This window comes from Mobula hypostoma (assembly GCF_963921235.1).
Source record: "Mobula hypostoma chromosome 8 unlocalized genomic scaffold, sMobHyp1.1 SUPER_8_unloc_5, whole genome shotgun sequence".
In the NCBI taxonomy this organism is placed as follows: domain Eukaryota; kingdom Metazoa; phylum Chordata; class Chondrichthyes; order Myliobatiformes; family Myliobatidae; genus Mobula; species Mobula hypostoma.
The window spans coordinates 568,683-577,907 of NW_026948128.1; positions in this window are offsets into that span (position 1 = coordinate 568,683).

The window sequence follows — 9,225 nt, forward strand, 5'->3', positions numbered from 1 at the left end:
CGTATCCCTCCATTCCCCACACATTCATGTGTGTGTCTGACACACTAATCCCCTCTGTCTACACAATGTGCATATCCCTCCATTCCCCACTCATTCATGTGTGTGTCTGACACACTAATCCCCTCTGTCTACACAATGTCCATATCCCTCCATTCCCCACACATTCATGTGTGTGTCTGACACACTAATCCCCTCTGTCTACACAATGTCCATATCCCTCCATTCCCCACACATTCATGTGTGTGTCTGACACACTAATCCCCTCTGTCTACACAATGTGCATATCCCTCCATTCCCCACACATTCATGTGTGTGTCAGACACACTAATCCCCTCTGTCTACACAATGTCCATATCCCTCCATTCCCCACACATTCATGTGTGTGTCAGACACACTAATCACCTCTGTCTACACAATGTCCATATCCCTCCATTCCCCACACATTCATGTGTGTGTCTGACACACTAATCCCCTCTGTCTACACAATGTCCATATACCTCCATTTCCCCACACATTCATGTGTCTGACACACTAATCCCCTCTGACTACACAATGTCCGTAACCCTCCATTCCCCACACATTCATGTGTGTTCCTGACACACTAATCCCCTCTGTCTACCCAAAGTCCATATCCCTCCATTCCCCACACATTCATGTGTGTGTCAGACGCACTAATCACCTCTGTCTACACAATGTCCATATCCCTCCATTCCCACACATTCATGTGTGTGTCTGACACACTAATCCCCTCTGTCTACACAATGTCCATATCCCTCCATTCCCCACACATTCATGTGTGTCTAACACACTAATCTCCTTTGTCTACACAATGTCGATATCCCTCCATTCCTCACACATTCATGTGTGTGTCTGACACACTAATCCCCTCTGTCTACCCAAAGTCCATATCCCTCCATTCCCCACACATTCATGTGTGTGTCAGACGCACTAATCACCTCTGTCTACACAATGTCCATATCCCTCCATTCCCACACATTCATGTGTGTGTCTGACACACTAATCCCCTCTGTCTACACAATGTCCATATCCCTCCATTCCCCACACATTCATGTGTCTGACACACTAATCCCCTCTGTCTACACAATGTCCATATCCCTCCATTCCCCACACATTCATCTGTCTGACACACTAATCCCCTCTGTCTACACATTGTCCGTATCCCTCCATTCCACACACATTCATGTGTCTGACACACTAATCTCCTCTGTATACACAAAGTCCATAACCCTCTATACCCGAAACATTCATGTGTGTGTCTGACACACTAATTCCCTCTGTCTACACAATGTCCATATCCCTCCATTACCACACAATGATGTTTGTGTCTGACAGACTAATCCCCTCTGTCTACACAATCACCATATCTCTCCATTCCAAGCACATTCATGAGTGTGTCAGACACACTAATCCCCTCTGTCTACACATTGTCCATATCCCTCCATTCCCACACATTCATGTGTGCGTCTGACACACTAATCCCCTCTGTCTACAGAATGACCATATCCCTCCATTCCCCACACATTCATGTGTGTCTCAGACACACTAATCCCCTCTGTCTACACAATGTCCATAACCCTCCATTCCCCACACATTCATGTGTGTGTCTGACACACTAAACCTCTCTGTCTACACAATGTCCATATCCTTCCATTCCCCACACATTCATGTGTGTCTAACACACTAATCCCCTTTGTCTACACAATGTCCATATCCCTCCATTCCCCACACATTCATGTGTCTGACACACTAATACCCTCTGTCTATCCAAAGTCCATATCCCTCCATTCCCACACAATCATGTGTGTGTCTGACAGACTAATGCACTCTGTCAAAACAATGACCATATCCTTCCATTCCCCACACATTCATGTGTGTGTCTGACACACTAATCCCCTCTGTCTATACAAGTACCATATCCCTCCATTCCCCACACAGTCATGTGTGTCTAACACACTAATCTCCTTTGTCTACACAATGTCGATATCCCTCCATTCCTCACACATTCATGTGTGTGTCTGACACACTAATCACCTCTGTCTACACAATGACCATATCCCTCCATTCCCCACACATTCATGTGCGTGTCAGGCACACTAATCCACTCTGTCTACACAACGTCCATATCCCTCCATTCCCCACACATTCATGTGTGTCTCTATCATACACATCCCCTCTGTCTACGCAATATCCATATCCCTCCATTCCCACACATTCATGTGTGTGTCTGACACACTAATCCCCTCTGTCTACACAATGTCCATATCCCTCCATTCCCAACACATTCATGTGTCTGACACACTAACACCCTCTGTCTACCCAAAGTCCATATCCCAACATTTCCACACAATCATGTGTGTGTCTGACAGACTAAACCCCTCTTTGAAAACAATGACAATATCCCTCCATTCCCCACACATTCATCTTTGTGTCTGACACACTAATCCCCACTGTCTACACAATTTACATATCCCTCCATTCCCTACACATTCATGTGTGTGTCAGACGCACTAATCACCTCTGTCTACACAATGTCCATATCCCTCCATTCCCACACATTCATGTGTGTGTCTGACACACTAATCCCCTCTGTCTACACAATGTCCATATCCCTCCATTCCCCACACATTCATGTGTGTCTGACACACTAATCCCCTCTGTCTACACAATGACCATATCCCTCCATTCCCCACACATTCATGTGCGTGTCAGACACACTAATCCCCTCTGTCTACACAATGCCCATATCCCTCCATTCCCCACACATTCATGTGTGTCTCTATCATACACATCCCCTCTGTCTACGCAATGTCCATATCCCTCCATTCCCACACATTCATGTGTGTGTCTGACACACTAATCCCCTCTGTCTACACAATGACCATATCCCTCCATTCCCCACACATTCATGTGTGTGTCAGACACACTAATCCCCTCTGTCTACACAATGTCCATATCCCTCCATTCCCAACACATTCATGTGTCTGACACACTAACACCCTCTGTCTACCCAAAGTCCATATCCCAACATTTCCACACAATCATGTGTGTGTCTGACAGACTAAACCCCTCTTTGAAAACAATGACAATATCCCTCCATTCCCCACACATTCATCTTTGTGTCTGACACACTAATCCCCACTGTCTACACAATTTACATATCCCTCCATTCCCTACACATTCATGTGTGTGTCAGACGCACTAATCACCTCTGTCTACACAATGTCCATATCCCTCCATTCCCACACATTCATGTGTGTGTCTGACACACTAATCCACTCTGTCTACACAATGTCCATATCCCTCCATTCCCCACACATTCATGTGTCTGACACACTAATCCCCTCTGTCTACACAATGACCATATCCCTCCATTCCCCACACATTCATCTGTCTGACACACTAATCCCCTCTGTCTACACATTGTCCGTATCCCTCCATTCCACACACATTCATGTGTCTGACACGCTAATCTCCTCTGTCTACACAATGTCCATATCCCTCCATTCCCAACACATTCATGTGTCTGACACACTAACACCCTCTGTCTACCCAAAGTCCATATCCCAACATTTCCACACAATCATGTGTGTGTCTGACAGACTAAACCCCTCTTTGAAAACAATGACAATATCCCTCCATTCCCCACACATTCATCTTTGTGTCTGACACACTAATCCCCACTGTCTACACAATTTACATATCCCTCCATTCCCGACACATTCATGTGTGTGTCAGACGCACTAATCACCTCTGTCTACACAATGTCCATATCCCTCCATTCCCACACATTCATGTGTGTGTCTGACACACTAATCCACTCTGTCTACACAATGTACATATCCGTCCATTCCCCACACATTCATGTGTCTGACACACTAATCCCCTCTGTCTACACAATGACCATATCCCTCCATTCCCCACACATTCATCTGTCTGACACACTAATCCCCTCTGTCTACACATTGTCCGTATCCCTCAATTCCACTCACATTCATGTGTCTGACACGCTAATCTCCTCTGTCTACACAATGTCCATATCCCTCCATTCCCCACACATTCATGTGTGTCTAACACACTAATCTCCTTTGTCTACACAATGTCGATATCCCTCCATTCCTCACACATTCATGTGTGTGTCTGACACACTAATCCCCTCTGTCTACCCAAAGTCCATATCCCTCCATTCCCCACACATTCATGAGTGTGTCAGACGCAGTAATCACCTCTGTCTACACAATGTCCATATCCCTCCATTCCCCACACATTCATGTGTCTGACACACTAATCCCCTCTGTCTACACAATGTCTGTATCCCTCCATTTCCCACACATTCATGTGTCTGACACACTAATCCCCTCTGTCTACACAATGTCCATATCCCTCCATTCCCCACACATTCATGTGTGTGTCTGACACACTAATCCCCTCTGTCTACACAATTTACATATCCCTCCATTCCCCACACATTCATGTGTGTGTCAGACGCACTAATCACCTCTGTCTACACAATGTCCATATCCCTCCATTCCCACACATTCATGTGTGTGTCTGACACACTAATCCCCTCTGTCTACACAATGTCCATATCCCTCCATTCCCCACACATTCATGTGTGTGTCTGACACACTAATCCCCTCTGTCTACACAATGACCATATCCCTCCATTCCCCACACATTCATGTGTGTGTCTGACACACTAATCCCCTCTGTCTACACAATGTCCATATCCCTCCATTCCACACACATTCATGTGTCTGACACACTAATCTCCTCTGTCTACACAATGTCCATATCCCTCCATTCCCAACACATTCATGTGTCTGACACACTAACACCCTCTGTCTACCCAAAGTCCATATCCCAACATTTCCACACAATCATGTGTGTGTCTGACAGACTAAACCCCTCTTTGAAAACAATGACAATATCCCTCCATTCCCCACACATTCATGTGTGTCTGACACACTAATCCCCTCTGTCTACACAATGTCCATATCCCTCCATTCCCCACACATTCATGTGTGTGTCTGACACAGTAATCCCCTCTGTCTACACAATGTCAATATCCCTCCATTCCCCACACATTCATGTGTCTGACACACTAATCTCCTCTGTATACACAAAGTCCATAACCCTCTATACCCGAAACATTCATGTGTGTGTCTGACACACTAATTCCCTCTGTCTACACAATGTCCATATCCCTCCATTACCACACAATGATGTTTGTGTCTGACAGACTAATCCCCTCTGTCTACACAATCACCATATCCCTCCATTCCCAACACATTCATGAGTTTGTCAGACACACTAATCCCCTCTGTCTGCACAATGTACATATCCCTCCATTCCCACACATTCATGTGTGCGTCTGACACACTAATCCCCTCTGTCTACACAATGACAATATCCCTCCATTCCCCACACATTCATGTGTGTCTCAGACACACTAATCCCCTCTGTCTACACAATGTCCATATCCCTCCATTCCCCACACATTCATGTGTGTGTCTGACACACTAAATCCCTCTGTCTACACAATGTCCATCTCCCTCCATTCCCCACACATTTATGTTTGTCTAACACATTAATCCCCTTTATCTACACAATGTCCATATCCCTCCATTCCCCACACATTCATGTGTCTGACACACTAATACCCTCTGTCTACACAAAGTCCATATCCCTCCATTCCCACACCGTCATGTGTGTGTCTGACAGACTAATGCGTTCTGTCAAAACAATGACCATATCCCTCCATTCCCCACACATTCATGTGTGTGTCAGACACACTAATCCCCTCTGTCTACACAAGTCCATATCCCTCCATTCCCCACACATTCATGTTTGTCTAACACATTAATCCCCTTTGTCTACACAATGTTCATATCCCTCCATTCCTCACACATTCATGTGTGTGTCTGACGCACTAATCCCCTCTGTCTACACAATGTCCATATCCCTCCATTCCCCACACATTCATGTGTGTGTCTGACACACTAATCCCCTCTGTCTACACAATGTCCATATCCCTCCATTCCCACACATTCATGTGTGTGTCTGACACACTAATCCCCTCTGTCTACACATTGTCCGTATCCCTCCATTCCACACACATTCATGTGTCTGACACACTAATCTCCTCTGTATACACAAAGTCCATAACCCTGTATACCCGAAACATTCATGTGTGTGTCTGACACACTAATTCCCTCTGTCTACACATTGTCCATATCCCTCCATTACCACACAATGATGTGTGTGTCTGACACACTAATCCCCTCTGTCTACACAATGTCAATATCCCTCCATTCCCAACACATTCATGAGTTTGTCAGACACACTAATCCCCTCTGTCTGCACAATGTACATATCCCTCCATTCCCACACATTCATGTGTGCGTCTGACACACTAATCCCCTCTGTCTACACAATGACCATATCCCTCCATTCCCCACACATTCATGTGTGTCTCAGACACACTAATCCCCTCTGTCTACACAATGTCCATAACCCTCCATTCCCCACACATTCATGTGTGTGTCTGACACACTAATCCTCTCTGTCTACACAATGTCCATATCCTTCCATTCCCCACACATTCATGTGTGTCTAACACACTAATCCCCTTTGTCTACACAATGTCCATATCCCTCCATTCCCCACACATTCATGTGTCTGACACACTAATACCCTCTGTCTATCCAAAGTCCATATCCCTCCATTCCCACACAATCATGTGTGTGTCTGACAGACTAATGCACTCTGTCAAAACAATGACCATATCCTTCCATTCCCCACACATTCATGTGTGTGTCTGACACACTAATCCCCTCTGTCTATACAAGTACCATATCCCTCCATTCCCCACACAGTCATGTGTGTCTAACACACTAATCTCCTTTGGCTACACAATGTCGATATCCCTCCATTCCTCACACATTCATGTGTGTGTCTGACACACTAATCACCTCTGTCTACACAATGACCATATCCCTCCATTCCCCACACATTCATGTGCGTGTCAGGCACACTAATCCACTCTGTCTACACAACGTCCATATCCCTCCATTCCCCACACATTCATGTGTGTCTCTATCATACACATCCCCTCTGTCTACGCAATATCCATATCCCTCCATTCCCACACATTCATGTGTGTATCTGACACACTAATCCCCTCTGTCTACAAAATGACCATATCCCTCCATTCCCCACACATTCATGTGTGTGTCAGACACACTAATCCCCTCTGTCTACACAATGTCCATATCCCTCCATTCCCAACACATTCATGTGTCTGACACACTAACACCCTCTGTCTACCCAAAGTCCATATCCCAACATTTCCACACAATCATGTGTGTGTCTGACAGACTAAACCCCTCTTTGAAAACAATGACAATATCCCTCCATTCCCCACACATTCATCTTTGTGTCTGACACACTAATCCCCACTGTCTACACAATTTACATATCCCTCCATTCCCTACACATTCATGTGTGTGTCAGACGCACTAATCACCTCTGTCTACACAATGTCCATATCCCTCCATTCCCACACATTCATGTGTGTGTCTGACACACTAATCCACTCTGTCTACACAATGTCCATATCCCTCCATTCCCCACACATTCATGTGTCTGATACACTAATCCCCTCTGTCTACACAATGACCATATCCCTCCATTCCCCACACATTCATGTGTGTGTCTGACACACTAATCCCCTCTGTCTACACAAAGTCCATATCCCTCCATTCCCCACACATTCATGTGTGTGTCAGACACACTAATCCCCTCTGTCTACACAATGACCATATCCCTCCATTCCCCACACATTCATGTGTGTGTCTGACACACTAATCCCCTCTGTCTACACAATGTCCATATCCCTCCATTCCACACACATTCATGTGTCTGACACGCTAATCTCCTCTGTCTACACAATGTCCATATCCCTCCATTGTCTGACACACTAACACCCTCTGTCTACCCAAAGTCCATATCCCAACATTTCCACACAATCATGTGTGTGTCTGACAGACTAAACCCCTCTTTGAAAACAATGACAATATCCCTCCATTCCCCACACATTCATCTTTGTGTCTGACACACTAATCCCCACTATCTACACAATGTCCATATCCCTCCATTCCCACACATTCATGTGTGTGTCTGACACACTAATCCCCTCTGTCTACACAATGTCCATATCCCTCCATTCCCACACATTCCTGTGTGCGTCTGACACACTAATCCCCTCTGTCTACAGAATGACCATATCCCTCCATTCCCCACACATTCATGTGTGTCTCAGACACACTAATCCCCTCTGTCTACACAATGTCCATAACCCTCCATTCCCCACACATTCATGTGTGTGTCTGACACACTAAACCTCTCTGTCTACACAATGTCCATATCCTTCCATTCCCCACACATTCATGTGTGTCTGACACACTAATCACCTCTGTCTACACAATGACCATATCCCTCCATTCCCCACACATTCATGTGTGTGTCAGACACACTAATCCACTCTGTCTACACAATGCCCATATTCCTCCATTCCCCACACATTCATGTGTGTGTCCATCATACACATCCCCTCTGTCTACGCAATATCCATATCCCTCCATTCCCACACATTCATGTGTGTGTCTGACACACTAATCCCCTCTGTCTACACAATGACCATATCCCTCCATTCCCCACACATTCATGTGTGTCTCAGACACACTAATCCCCTCTGTCTACACAATGTCCATATCCCTCCATTCCCCACACATTCATGTGTGTGTCAGACACACTAATCCCCTCTGTCTACACAATGTCCATATCCCTCCATTCCCAACACATTCATGTGTCTGACACACTAACACCCTCTGTCTACCCAAAGTCCATATCCCAACATTTCCACACAATCATGTGTGTGTCTGACAGACTAAACCCCTCTTTGAAAACAATGACAATATCCCTCCATTCCCCACACATTCATCTTTGTGTCTGACACACTAATCCCCACTGTCTACACAATTTACATATCCCTCCATTCCCTACACATTCATGTGTGTGTCAGACGCACTAATCACCTCTGTCTACACAATGTCCATATCCCTCCATTCCCACACATTCATGTGTGTGTCTGACACACTAATCCCCTCTGTCTACACAATGTCCATATCCCTCCATTCCCCACAC